A 15,453-nucleotide genomic window follows, 5' to 3' on the forward strand; every position below is an offset into this window, starting at 1 on the left:
TAGGCTTCCCCTTCAGCATCTCGTCAAGCTTGGGCACAAGTTCTGTCTTACCTGATCATGCTAGGTCACCACTCTGATTAACTACTGTCACTCAAAGCTAGGAGAAGTTTAACCCTGTGGAAAAAGAACCCCTTCTTTTGTTTCCCACATCCACCTTCCCCCGCTTCCTTTCCCACCTATGATTTATGTATATAAATTGTGCTTTTACTTCAGTTTAAAGAGTATTCCTCACGCTGAAATGGATGAATGAAAGCACAATTGATTACTGGCACTTGTTTCTCTAAGTCTGCTTTCTGTGGCTCTGCACATTCCTGTTTAGAGATTGGTTCCGTGCAATCCTGTCACCAACAGCTAGAAGCATTCACAGGAGTTCACGGTCCTCAGGTCACTCCGGTAGTCATGGAGTCTTCTTCCCACATGGTCCTCCTCCTTGGCACCCATTTTCTCTTGGCTCCCATCCCTTTAGAAGTCCAAATTAGGACAAGAAGCTACAAGCATAGAGAGTGACCCTTTTGTCCTGTCTTCCATCGGGAGGTTAAAATCCCATTTTGGGACAATCTCATTTCCAGTTGAAGATTCCTCCAGAATCTGTTCAGTTTAACTTCTACTTTAAAACCTTCCTGGTTTCAGAGAGATTCTGAAGGTGTCAGATAAGCATAAGATAAAGGTCCTCTGGGACACACATGAATGCAGCATGATTTGTTTAACCATTTGGTTGTACATTCAGATTGCTTCTAGTTCACAGTGAGAAACAGTGCTGCTTTGAATTTTAAGTTATGTGGAATTGCTACTACAAGTGATACACAGGGTGGGAAGTTTTCATTTGTTTGGAGTGGGAAAAAACACCAACCAACTTGATTCCTGCTTATAGTCCATTTGGAGATAGGAGAAAGAAAAGAAAGAAATTCTTTCATCTTTAGAGAGAGGTGAAAAATGTCCTTTGTTGTCCTTTGTGGTAAGTTGAATGGGTTAATGGCTTATTTTAAGTTTTAAGTAAACTTAAATAAGTTTAAATTTTTAGGTAATCCATCTAAATGTTGTTATATTAGGAATTGCATTGTTAAATTAATGATGAATTGGTTAAAAAAGAGCTGTTATGAATTTTATGTAAGAGTTTCCTTGTTGTAGAATTCTTATTGAGAAAATGACAATCCTTTAAAAATACATACGTACATACATATATATGTATGTATGTATGCATATATGTGATTTTCAAGCCTGTTCCATCTAAGGATGTATTAAGTATGTTAAAAATTTATTTCTGTCAGTGTTTGTAAAAAGAAACTTAATGGGCAAATATGAAAAGGTCTTAGTTTTAGGTCCTTTTATTTGTAATTTTTGTCAATTAGGTTCAAGAGGATTGTGATAAATTGTAAACTGTTCTTAAGAGAGGAAAATATTTGTTGTATTAAGAAATGCTTTGTAAAATCTTTTGTATGGTTTTTGGAAGGTCTACCCAATTTGTATTTGTAAGTTATTTTGTTATATAAAGGTTTTAGGGTTTTATGGGGATTGAAAAATAAGAGACAGCTCCTCTGCAGTCAAAATTGGAAGGTATGGAAGCCTCTTCCTTTTCATTTTCTCCTTTTCCCTCTGCAAGCACCTTGGAAGCGGTTTTCGGACCTGACCCCAGGTCCCAGTAGATCAGGCAGCTAAAAGGCTGTCTTGCACTTAGGTGTTCAGTCCAGTGTCTGTGTTCCAGACCAGGACCTGGGCACACCTTCCAAAGCAGAGACAAGGACAGATGCCCTATTGGAAAATGTGTGCCCAACTCTCTGAATGCATGGGTGCTAGGGAATTAGGGTTATTTCTTTTTCTTTTCCTTGTATCTTTTCCCAAGGCTTACTCTCATATCCTCTTTTATGGAGGAAGGGTCTTTCAGCCCCACACCTGTAATGGGTCAATCCTCTTCAATCCCCGAAAATTTACCTTTGGGTTTGTCTTTTACAAAATTGGGAAAAATTTAGTTTCTCTAAAGAACTTAAAAGGAAAAAAAGTGGTATTCTTCTGCAACACTGTTTGGCCTCAGTATCCCCTACAGGGTCACAAAGCATGGCCTGTTTTAGGGACTTTAAAAATGAATACTCTTACAGTTAGAATTACACTGTGTGCCTAAAAGGAAAATGGATAGAAGTTTCCTACATAAATGGCCTTTGTTGAGCTCTCTCAGGACTCTGCTCTTAGGAAAGATTGTGAGATGCTTGTAGCTAGGATTACTCCTCAAAAGGAGCAATGGGGGTCAACGGGACAGTTTTGATGATCCCCTTCTTATGGCCCTCAGGGTTTTGACCCTCTCCCTCTCCCCAGTCCCCAACAGCTGGTCTTACTGAGGTGTGACCTTCTGCAGCCCCTCTCCCTGAGGCAACTTTGCTTAGGCCTCAGGCCCTACTTCCACAGCAGTCTCTGGGTATCTCCCCCACTGACCCCTTCCTTTCCTCAGGTATCAGTTGATGTTTCCGCTTGCCAAGCCGATCCCCTAGCCTTGCAGTCTTATCTGGTTCAGGCAGCATTCCCCAGCCCCTCTCTCACACCGAGGGAAGCTTTTTTGGGGTGACAAGCTAGAAAGTTTGGGAATCATTTGGCTAGTGGTGACCCTGCAATGTCTCTCAGGAGCAGTTGCTATTCCCACTGTTGACCTAGGGTGAGATTAAGGGATAGTGAGATCATACGATAATTTGCTTGTTAGAAAGCCTAAGAAATGCACTTCAAAAGAAAGTAAATTTTCAAAAAAAAATTAAATTAGGGAAATTACTCAGGGAGAAAAGGATCCTGACTCTATTGAAGGGACAGCAGCCACAGCCTGGAAGTTTCTAGGTTCAGCACATAGCCACAGCCATGGGCAGAGGGTGAAGGGGGATGGGTCAGGATGGAGAAGCCAGCCAGTCGTGTCTGCACTTGGTAAAACAGTCCGTCCTTCTGTCAATAATTTTTATATGATATGAAAATTCAGTTGATGTCATCTGAAATTTATTGTTTGTGTTCACAGCTAAAACAATTTTGTCACGTGAAAATTGTAAGTCTGTTACTTATATTTCTAATGCTAAAACCTAAAGCGGGTACACTGTGTATGTATGTGTGGAAAGAAGCAATCCTCAGGCTAGTCAAAAAGTAAAGCCCTGGCAGCTGAAGAGATTGTATAAAGAACTTGCTTTGGTGAGAATTTGAAAATGTATAAAAATGACCTCCAGTGATTGGCTTTTAGGACAAATTTAAGATCTAAGGTGTAAGATAAAATCCTTGGGAACATTCTTTCTGAATTTTGTGGAATAATTAGATAAAGGAAAGGAAATCAAAGTATAAATGTGATGTTGTATCATTGTTGCATAGAACAAGATTGGTATTTAAAATTAACTGTAATTGTATCTTATCTACTCAGGGACTGAGGAAGGAGTCCAGGGTGTTCCCAGGTGGTCTGGGGGCTCCAGGAATGGTCTTGACCGCAGTGGCCAGTAACTTGGAGATTTGGATTGATAGGATTAAGAGTGAGAAGTAGAACAGAGATTTGGGCATAGTGATAGATAGTGGGCCTCAGGAGAGCCAGTCCATGTGGGGAAAACCAAGGAGTTTTCAAGGTGAGGTTTTCCAGGGCCTTTTAGACAAATGGAACTATAACTCTTTTGGGGTAATGGAGAAAGGTCCCAGCTTGAAATAAAGTCTTTACCTGTTACAAAGACCAATTGGGTAAATACTATTGACTGACTCAAGTTACTGAGACTAAATCAGAGACACCTTTAGTTTGGGGAAAAGAATTTCTGTCTAAGTTTCTTAGAGGGAGGTAACCTCTGGTAATATTTGGCATTGATGGAAAAGTTAAATGTTTGTTCTGATTTGAATTCATTTCATGAACATAAGTGGAAGTTAGTGTTTGAATTCATCATATGTGTAGCTCATTCTTTTAGATTGAGCAGGGTTAGAAAGGGACAGAGTAGTTTGGGAAACAGAGGTAAATCTGTTAGAGCCATAACTTATGATTGTTATTTAATTTAATAGGAACTAGAACATGTATAGAAAGGCATGTAAGCCAGTTAAGAATTGCTTCAAAAGATGTTCCTTAGCTAATGTGAAATTATAGTCATATCTGAAACTGATTATTGGAGCTTGCTATTTTAAGATTTTATGTAACTATTAACTGAGCATTCTTCTGAGTCTAACTCCAGGTGTGGATAGCAAGAGAGGCAGTCTGAGCCACTGATCCATGATGCCAGGAAGCCTGTGAGATGCTGGTATGAACTGCAAAAAGGTGATCTCATGGGAAGGCTTGGAGAGTGACTGTTCATCTTGGGCTGAGGTAAGATTCTCCTGACTCAATTTCCCCACTGACACCTAGCAGACTTTAAGCCTGGCTGAATGCCAGTTGACAATCTACTCTTGCCTGGAACTGACATGAAGTTAGGGAGATGTTGTTTCCCTGCAGTGTCCCTATTCTTAATGGCAAATTCCTAAAATCAAGTTTTGTAAGCATAATACCAGATGTATTGAATAATAGATTGTTGGTAGGGGAACATCTGAGGTTAAGTCTAAAATTAAGCTATTAGGCTTAGGACTTTAGACCAACAACAATAACTTAGGGTCCTTTAATTCTTAGTAATAGTGTGGAGACAATCAGATCAAGGGCTTGTGAGGCTAGCATACATAATTATTATTTTATCTCAGTTGGTTAATGTTAAAAGAAAAATGGTTTGTGGTCTATATTGTAAATGCTTTAAAAGAAGCATCACATCACCAGAAGTTGGAATTGTTTTATGAATTTGTATTTATGTAAGTACTGGAACCTGTTATTGACTCTACTGAAATCTCATCTTCCTGATGAGGGAAATGAATAGTGAATTAATGTAAAATGTAAAAGCCGCATTTTAATGTGAATTTCTTCAACATGACAATTGGTCAAAGTTTCAATTTTTATTTTGTAAGAGTGATAAGTGTATAAAGCTTAGGAATGGTCATCTAAAATTGTGTTAAGGTCAGTTTTGTAGGAGATTAGACATCTGGATTTCTACAAGAAGATAAAGGGAAGAAGATACTGAGATGCTGTGCTGAAGACTTCTTGAAGGAGCATCCAGACCAGAAAACTGCATCAGATGATGTTCCTCCTCAGACCTGCTATATGAGATGGAACCTCTGAATGGACAATTCATTGATCTACCTTTTTCCTTTTGAATCTATGTATCTGTACTTATAACAAGGGGACTGCCCCCTTGTAATCTGTCAATGCGTTGGTCAACTTTGCTCCCTTCCCATATTCATATAAAGGGGAGATAGAAGGGAAGAATTCATAGGGGAAAGAATGTGACCAGGTATTTATTGATTGGATTTAGGTGTAGAAACAGAAATTTTAATAAAGAAAGTTGGGGATTTTGTGGGAAGTAGGAAAGTTTTGTTGTCCACATTACTAGGTGATAGGGGTTGTGACCTAGCATGGACAGGTTAGAGGTCAGAAACTAATGCGCAGGCCCAAGGAGCTGTGTGAGGAAGGGCCTATCAGAGAGGAGAACATGAAGTCACATGACTAGGGGACAGTATCATGGGAAATCCAAAGTTCAGAATTCTATAAGGGTCCTGCTTTATCCTGACCAGGTTGCAGTCCTTCCAGTGGCCATACTGGAAGCTACCTGTTCCTTCAGGGGAAGGAATGTAGGCCTTCCCTACTCTGAACTCCATCTTAAATAAATTTTTATTGACACTTTTTTTGTGTGTCAAGTTCATCTCTAATACCTCCCTCTCTTGTTTACTGTTTTCTGTCTTATTTTGAATGCATTAGTTTTGTTTGTACAAAAGCTTTTTAATTTCTTCTAATCAAAATAATTTATTTTACTTCCTGTAATCTTTTCTATCTTTTGCTTGTTCATAAACTCCTTCTTTAACCATGGATCTGACAGGAACATTTTTCCATGCTCCCCTAATTTATTTATGATATCCCCCTTTATGTCTAAATCATTATTTCATTTTGACCTTATCTTGGTATATGATGTGAGATACTGGTTCATGCCTAATTTCTGTGAAACTGCTTTCCAGGTTTCCCATCAATTATTGTCAAATAGCAAGTTCTTGTACCAAAATATTGGATCTTTGTGTTTATCAAACACTAGATTACTGCGGTCATTTACTGTGTGTTGTGTACCTGATCTACCACTCTGTTTCTTAGCCAGTACCAGATTGTTTTGATGATTGTCGTTTTGTAATTTAATTTGAAATCTGGAACTGCTAGGCCTCCTTCCTTAACTTTTATTTTTCCACTGATTCCTTGACATTCTTGACCTTCTATTCTTCCAGACCAGTTTTTGAACCTCCTTTTCCATTAGGCTAATTTTGCTTTCTAAAACTTTCTTCTCCTCATTGGCTTTCTGGATCTTTTTCCAATTGTGTTAGCCTCTTTTTAAAGATGTTATTTTCCTCAACATTTTTTTGGTTCTCCTTTAGCAAGCTGCTGACTCGCTTTTCAAGCTCTTCTATGACCTGAGCCCATTTCAGATTTGTTTTGGAGGTACTGGAGGCAGAGGCCTTGACTTCCTCTGATAGTATGCCTTGTTCTTCCTTATCTGAAAAGATGGAAGGAGACACCTGTTTACTTTGTTGGTAAACAGAGTAACCTTCTATGGTCTTATTTTTTTCCCCTTTTTTGGACATTTTCCCAACCTAATTACTTGACTTCTGAATCCTTTGTCAAGAGGAGGAGGGTCCTAATGCTTCTCCTCTCCCCAGTACAAGGCTGAGATTCAGATCAGCTGCTCAATTCCACCAGAGGCTTTGAGTTGAGTTGCCTGGACAATGGACCCACCATAACTGCCTGCCTCCCGCTGTTGCCACCACCTCTGCCACCATCTGGGGCTAGTGCTATGGGAACCCCTTTCCCTTCTCACCCAGCTGGTAAAGCCCTTCCATGATGCTGACCTTTGCAGCTTTCTTTGTCACTTGTGGGTTGAGGGATCTGGGACCCTCCCTGTTGGGAATTTTGCCTGGAAGGTCTGTTCAGGTCCTGTTCCTCTCAGTGCCATGTGGCCAGGGCTGGGCTCCACTCTGCTTAGCATCCCGTGAGATAGACCTTTCCTGTTGGACTTCCAGGTTACCCTTGGCAGGAAACCTCTTTTACTCTGTTGTTCTGTGGCTTCTGCTGCTCTAGAATTCTTTGAGAGTCATTTTTTAGTTATTTTGTGGATTGTGGGGGAAGTGTTAGAGTATATGTGTCTTTCTACTCCACCATCTTGACTCCACTCCCCTTCCAGATCAATTTTTAAAAAAATTATTTTTCTAGCTCTATACAATAATTCTTTGGTAGTTTTACTGGCATGGCACAGAATAGATAAATTAACTTAGGTAGGATTATCATTTTAATTATATTGGTTTGGTCTCCCCAAGAGAAATTACTATTTCTCCATTTTTTTAGATTTGATTTTATTTGTGTAAAAAGTGCTTTGTAATTGTTTTCTTATAGTCCTTAGGTTTGTCTTCACAGACAGACTTTCAAGCATTTTATATTGTCTGTAGTTATTTTAAATAGAATTTCTTTTTTTATCTCTTGTTATTGGGTTTTGTTGATAGTATGTAGTATGTAGAATAGTATGTAGAAAGGCTGATGATTTTTGCAGGTTTATTTTATATCCTGCAACTTTGATGAGGTTGTTAATGATTTCAGCTGGTTCTGGGGGATGGAAGTTTTGGGTGCTTCCAAGGTGATGTGATCTGGGGAGAAGTGTGGTCACTGCTTTCTTGGTCTGAACTCTGGTCTTTATAGAGGAAGGGCCTCTGATCTCTAAGGATTGCAATTGATACTTTTCTTTTGGGCTACTTCTCCCTTGGGACCAGATGTGATACAGTCCTTCAGTGCTTCCCCTCCCTCTTGACCAAAAGTATTCCTTTTCCTCCTTGAGCTATGACCCAGAAGTGATTATGGTCCTGTGTCCAGTACCAGCACAGGGGTCCTCTATAACCTCTTTCTGACCATTTTCCAGGTCACCTTACCTTCTAGGGCTTGAGAGCTCCTGAGGCTATTTCTGACACCACCAGCTAGCTCTACCACTGATGTTTTATCCACCTAAGCTCTGGGTCAGCTTCCTTTCCCACATCACAGAACTCTCTTCCTGACCTCCTTTGCTGTCTTGGGCTGAAAGAATGTCTCACTCTGACCTTGTAGACTCTGTTACTCTAGAGTTCAATCTGATGCTTTATTTTAAAGTTATTTGGAAAGGAATGTTCAGAGAGCTTATCTGAGTGCTATCTCTACTGTGAAATCTTGGTTCTGCCTCTGGAAGGAAGGACATAACATTTGTAAAGCACTTGGTACAGTGTCTGGCACGTAATAGGTGCCATATATATATTCTACTTACTTTCCTCCCTGCCTCTTGCCTCTAATTGCTAGATCCTAAAGAACAATATATATATTTATTTTCTTTATGTTGGTGATCTGATTTTGCTAAAATGGTTTTTAAGAGCCAAGGGATGATTAAGTATACTATATTTTTACTTTCTCTCTCAAGGGAAAGCTCTTGGGAGCTTTCTCATTACCCCATTGAGAGATGGTTGCTTGTATTTATCTACCGCTATAGGTACAAGATACCTGTAGGTAGTGGTTCTGAATCTGGCCATCCAATCACCTGAGGCTCAGCTTCTTTCAGATCATCCTAAACTGATTTCAACAATGAATTTAACCATGATTTCATTGTAAAGAACCTTGATGACCATGCAAAATATTCTGGGTCAGATCTAACTTAGGTCAGCTGTAAGATTCAGACTTGTAGTTAGAATGCAATAAAGTACCTATAGACCATTAAAGTACAATAAAACAACTTTACAGATAACAAGATTACAAAGGACACAATTCCTGGTTAAATTAAAATAAAATTCGATTCCTCTCTACCTCCTTGTTTACCATAGTAATTGGTTAGGAGAACATCCCTGTAGGGCAATGGAAATTCTGTTAAAATCTCTAGAGCAGTAATTTTTGATAGACTGGAGACAAAGAAACCCAAACCAACAACTCAAGGATTAGTTATTGCAGGCCAGCCAAATCCAAAGGATGGTCTAACTCTCTGTTTCTTTAAAGGGAAACTAGCCCAGTCTACATACACTTTTGTCCCAGAAAGGATGGGATTAAGGAAAGAGGGAGAAGGACTGACTTGTTGAGGAGAAGTGTCTCCTTTATTAGAGACTGGAGCAAAGACTGAGAGGGGAATGGGATGAGGTGAGGGGTTTTGAAATGGCAAGCTACTAGAGGATAATTGCCAAAAATAAAAAGGTTGTCATAAACAGGTAAGAAGTGGGAGCTTATGGAAAATAGCCTCTATTTTCTCATCAAAGTGTGAGGCAATCCTTCGTTGAGAGAGAAAAATGAGAATAGTTTGTGAGATTTGAAGGGAATAAAAGGTATGGGTAGGGTCTGGAATTTCCCTGACTGGGAAACTCTTTACCTTCCCAAAATAGTAGGGTGAGTTTGATACCGAAGAAAGAAGTCAGGAACTTCAGAATGATTATAAAAGTAGTTTAATAATCATGGGGATACACACACACACACACATTTGCACACATACACAGAGTCAGTCTGGGGTAGTGGCCAGATGATTGTGGGGATTGGATCCCCACAAAGACCCAAAAAATCCCCGTGGTAATTAGAGAAATTAAACAAAAGGAGGAGGAGCTATAGAGCATCATTATATATGTCACTATGTTTTAGCTAATATTTTGATTTACTGCTTAGTACTGGGCTTGATTCCCAGAAACCCTGTATCAAAGCTAGTGCTGTTGGGTAGATGTCCAAACACACAAGGTCTTATGGTGGTCACGGTGGTCTTGTTATGGATTTCACCAATTGGGACCTCACATTCCATCTCTGAAAGTCACCAATATAAACTTTTTGAATATCTTCTACAAGGTTCCTGGGGTGGCTCTACACTGGGGTTTTTAAGGGAGTTTTCAGTACGGCCAAAAGGATGTGTATCTATATCTATATTTATGGACATTTTATATATATTATATATATATATATATATATAATATATATGTAGATAGATAGATAGATATGTTTCTAGCTAAAGAAACTCTTGTTTCTGTACTTTACTCCTAGTAAAGACTCTTGATTGATAAAGGCAAGATTCAACCAGAGGCACTTGATTATACTAAAACAAAAACAGCAAAAGATTCAGTTTTGTTTGCCATCACAAAAAGACACCAAGTTAATTTCAATTATAGCAAAGACTTGGGATAACACTCAAGTAAAAAAAGAGTAGTACAATAATGACCATCAACCCACTTCCAATATTCATTTAATCAAGCAAATTTCATTTGGGAATTCGGATATCCCATGTAGTTGTCTGGTCTCTGGAAGATCTTTTCTTGGGGCAGTCTGGAAAATGTCTTGTTCTTAGGGGCAACTCTTCAGGAGAATTATTTTTCTGGTTCCAAGTTACTTGTAGAGATTCCTCAGATGTTCCTGCTAAAATCTCTTACAAAGCAAATCTCAATACAAGTTGGCATAGCCTCTTGAATTTTCCTTCTCTAATAACTAGTTTGTGTTGTAAAAACCAGATAAAGCTTTAAAGTTTTGATTTTACTAACAATAGAGCTATAAGGGAACATCAAACTAGGAACCCATAGCTCACTTGAAACTTCAGATAATTTAAGTTTTTACATGTTCCATTAAAATAATTTACATTTACATTTGACATATTGTCTGAACTTGTTGCTTTCTCAAAATTTTCCATTCAGATTCCAGTTTCTTTAGGAATATCAGATGCTATTGAGAATTCAATCCTATGCATGAAAACATAAGTAACAACACTCTTGCAGGTAAAGATTTTCCATCTCTATATTCAATGATTACACAAATGAATTTACTTATAAGAAGCTGACTTTACTCCAATTATAATAAAAGACTTGCCAGAATACTTAAGTAATCAAGTTCAAAAGAGTGCATATCAAATAAGTTGTTTATAATAAGACATATTTGTACCACAGGACACATAGTACAAACGTGTTTTTTCACTCTAGGAACAAAGTTGAATGAAATTGACTTTTCCATTAATGTAATACAAAATATTCCATAACTTACATGCCTCTAAAAACCTGATTACACTAAAATTCTCTTCTCCAAACCAAACTGAAGATGTTTCTAATTTAGTGTCAATAATTGATAGAATAACAGTTAGGTCCCACCAACAGTTGTATCAATACCCAATTATTTTTACATCGTTTTGAAACATTTAAGGACCTTGTTTCATACAGAAATATATATACACACACACACAGTAACAGGTAGATGACTAGGCCAGATACTCATTTACTAAATTGTTTAGGATATAGAAAGGACTATACCTCCAGGCTGAAGAGCTCAGTTTGAAAACTGCAAGATCTCACATACTTGCTTTGTGCCCATGTCTTCTATTGACTACTTGCTCAGATTATAGAAATTTCCTATAAAAGGAAAAAGCAGGAACATGATTATAATATAGCAGGATATAGCATCCATATCTGTTTGACTTCAGGCCAGAGTCACAATTGACAACCATCTATGCAGTAACAATTCCACCTCATAGCCAGACTTAGGAGTAGTCAGGTGGGAAACATTTCTGTTCAAAACAAACTCAATAGGGAAACTGAACCAGAAGAATCTTACCTAAGGCTGAGGCAAAAGTCATCCTCTCTGCTTTCGCCCAGATACAATCCTCTACCTGCAACAGTTCAGGATTACATTCCCTCTGAGTAGCTTATGGCATTTCTCTCAAATGGTGGATTACTGACTTAATGATCCATCAGAAAACTCTACCTGAATTCAAACCTCAAAACAAAATGAGTTACAGTACCAAGAGCTTTTACCTCAAATAGTAAGTTTCACTAATCATAGTGTAGGGTTGGATATAGTTATTTTTGCTTTCATGGAGCTGCAATGAGTAATAAAAGTTTACCAGGACTCAAACATATACAAGAGATTTCACTTAACATTTTTCACTTGTTTTTCCTTTCTTCTCAAGTTTTAATTTGTCCTGGTATAAATACCAATCATTAGAAAGAATTTCTATATTATACACAAAATGGTAAATTTTCAGTAAACCAGCTTCGTTGTTTGGGAACTTTATAATCCAAACAAATTCTTTTCCTAAGGCTGATGTCCTTGCCCACATAGATGGTTTCCAAGTCCCTGGCAAGTTTATAAAATAAGGGGAATCAATGGGGACACCAGAGAAAGGGCTGAGCCTGATGCCCCTCTCTTTCCACCTCATCTACCATTAGGGCTGTTGTGGGCTGTGTTCTTTGACACCCTACCTCATGTGAGGTGAAAGAGACTGACTATGCTGTACCCCCTCTTACTTCAAGGTGGACTGTTCTGAATGGACAGAACCAATCTGGGTAAGGCTTTTGCTTCATTCCCTCCCTTTCAATCACCAATTTTAGCTTTTAACATTATAATAACAACCCCAAATAACTTAGTTAACAATCTTACAGCTTTCATAAGTGATAACCAAATAGTTGTAGATGTAACTTTGTCTTAACTGCAGGCAAGAGTGGAAATATCTATTTCCCTAAATAGCAGTTACAAAACACTATAAAAAAGGGTTAGTTGAACTGATAAAATAATATAACTGGTTTTAAGCAATTTTTCTACCCTCTTTTACTTGTTCAGTTCATGCACTAAGAACAATCAAGTTACTGGATGACAAGTCAAATCTGGGTTCTACCATCTCAGAAAGAACTCATTACTTATCAGCCTACTCTTAGATTTTCATAATTGTTTTCTATATTGACTTTCAAATCAAGACACAAATTTTTCAAGCTCAATCTTTCTACTTCAACAAAGTCAAACCTTTTCATACCCTCCCAATATGCTTAAGCTTTCTGTCCATTTTTACATACAACTCCTATGATTTAAAAACCTTCTTATACCATTCCCTTTTTCTCTCAAGTCTATTTCTCTTTCCAAACCTTTCAAACCAATTTCTCAGACTATACAACTTTCCTTTACTCAACTCCTACATTTTAACCCCATTTCAAACTATATTCACTTCATTGAACATTTTCTTTGATAATTTTAGCACATGTTGTTAAACAAACCCAATGACTTATTGAAACCTTACTTTTCCAGCTACATAGTTAATTTAAACTCAAGTGACTCTTTTACTCATTTACTTGTCATGCTATAATTTTTTCTCTTGATTTGTCACAATCACAATATAAAATAAATTAGGAACATAACAAATCATAAATAATTTATATATTTGAAACTTGAAGCAAACCTATTACCAATCAGGTGACTCCAATCCTGGTGAATACATTTCCAAATTACCTTATACAGAAAATCAGGCATCTCATCACCATTGGCATTTTATACTGATCACATTTAAAATCCCCACATAAAGTTATCAAGTATGAAGCAATTACACCTAATTAAGAAAATAATAATAATAACAGTGAACATTCACAGTATCTGTCCTCTGCCAGGCATTGTGTTAAGCACTTTACAAACATGTGAAGTAAACTGAGGCAAATAGATATGAGGTAACTTGTGTAAGGTCAACCAGTTAACAAATTTCAGATTCATGTATTTTCCCAGTTTGTCTTAATGCCAAATACCATTACAAATCCTGACTTATTTTAAACATCAAATTAGGAGAGGCACATGTCACTTACAACGTGACCAGAACTTTCTTCATGCACCAGGAAAAGGTTAAGCGCCAGTCCAATTCCAGAGTGCAAACCTTTAGACTTTCACTGACACTGCCCCCAAACCTTTCTCTGTATAATCAATGAAATGACCTTCTTCTCTAGGTACAAAACAATAAACAAGTCATTGCAACAGTGGGGTGGTGGGGTAATGGAACCTGGTCACAGTTTCAGAAATGTGAAGGGAGAGAACAAAACATTTCTAAAAATGTAAGTTAGCTAACAAGACACAGAGGGATATATAAACACAGATACAAGTAACACAAACAGATCAACAACTTTTGTCTTTCAAAAGTTTCCAAACTGTTTATTCTCAAATCCTCTGTTCACGCTGTGCAAACAGATTATGACTTTCTTTATGTCCATACTCCTTTCATTCTTACATGTTTAAACTTTCTTGCTTTTCCTTCTTTATATGTATACCTCTAGTGGACTTTGATAAAAGCTTCTAAAATCACGTCTTATTTCTTTCCTATTCTGATATGACTTCCCTTACTTTTTTTTACCCGCTTTTACCAATCATATCTTAAATAATCTTCACTGAATCTCTCTGTTTCTCTCTGTCTCTGTCTGTCTTTCTCTTTCTGTCTGTCTCTAGTCCACCCACCCCTCTAAGGTTGCTGCAGTCAGGGAGGAAGGGAGAGAGGGAGAGAAAGAAAAGGAAATTCTACCTTCTATACCTTCCATGAATCTTCCCCTGGGGTCTTCCCAGGGGTCCCCTGCTTTATTGCCTTCTTGTCTACAGACTTAACTCTCTTCAACCTGACTAACTGGCAAGCCAGTATTTCTATATGCTTCCCCTTCATTATTATCTGGTTTTCCCTTTCCAGGTCAAGGTGCCTAGTCCTGCCTTCCTTCAATGCTATGAGAAAGGGCCATTCTACATCAGCCACCACCCTTTCCCTTCTTTACCCAGCCTGATGGACCAAAGTTCTATCAAGAGGGTTTCCAGGCCTTTTGGGGGCATCCCTGTACTCATGTGGTGGCCCATATGTGTCCAGCACATGGGCCATTCCTCCCCACATGGAGGTTAAAGGCCATTCAGGGATTTTTCCCTGCTGAGCCCCTACTCCCTTTCACATTCCTTTGGAATTCTGATGACTACACCAATTGTAGGGTCCAGAATTCCTCTGGCTAGGTAACTCTGTACCTCTCTAAAATAGTAGGGTGAGTTTCATACTGATGAAAGAGATCAGCAGCTCCAGAATAATTATATAAGAAGTTTAATAATCATGTGGATACTTACACACACACACACACACACACACACACACACACACTCACACACTCACACATACAAAATATTGGATCCCTGCAAAGACTTCAAAAAAACCCTGTGGTAATTGCAGGAATCAAAGGAAGGAGCGGCTATAGAGCATCCCATTACATACATCACTGTGGTTTAGCTAATGTTTTGATTTACTGCTTACTACTGGGCTTGATTCCCAGAAACTGGGGCATCAAGGCAGTGCTGTTGGGTAGATGTCCAGATACACAAGGTCTTATGTTGGTCACTGTGGTCTTGTTATGGCTTTTACCAATCAAGATCCCACAGTGTGGAACAAAGGTTTGGGGGCTCTGGGGAGATGGAGATAATCGGTAAGAGTATTGCCTAGAAGAATCTAGGACCTGGTGAGATTAGGTAACAAATATGCAGTGGATGCAAGTTGCATAACTTTCTCTAGCACTACTCAAATTCAGCTGCAACAGAGTAAGAGTGGAGGAAGTGGATGAGGAGAGTAATTCAGTGTTGAGGGCTGAGGAAGCATGAATGGAGATAGGATGAGGGACTTCAGAGAAATGAACAAG

The 15,453-nt window shown here is 38.4% G+C and overlaps 1 long non-coding RNA gene across 1 annotated transcript; it reads left to right on the forward strand.

Annotated features, from left to right (window-relative positions):
• Nucleotides 1–965: 965 nt before the first annotated feature.
• On the forward strand, nt 966–10,652 carry LOC140532994 (uncharacterized). Its single transcript, XR_011976756.1, has 2 exons — nt 966–4,288; nt 4,961–10,652. It is a non-coding gene; the product is annotated as an uncharacterized lncRNA (long non-coding RNA).
• The last annotated feature ends 4,801 nt before the right edge of the window (nt 10,653–15,453 follow it).

This window comes from Notamacropus eugenii, chromosome 3 (genome assembly GCF_028372415.1).
Source record: "Notamacropus eugenii isolate mMacEug1 chromosome 3, mMacEug1.pri_v2, whole genome shotgun sequence".
NCBI classification, from domain to species: domain Eukaryota; kingdom Metazoa; phylum Chordata; class Mammalia; order Diprotodontia; family Macropodidae; genus Notamacropus; species Notamacropus eugenii.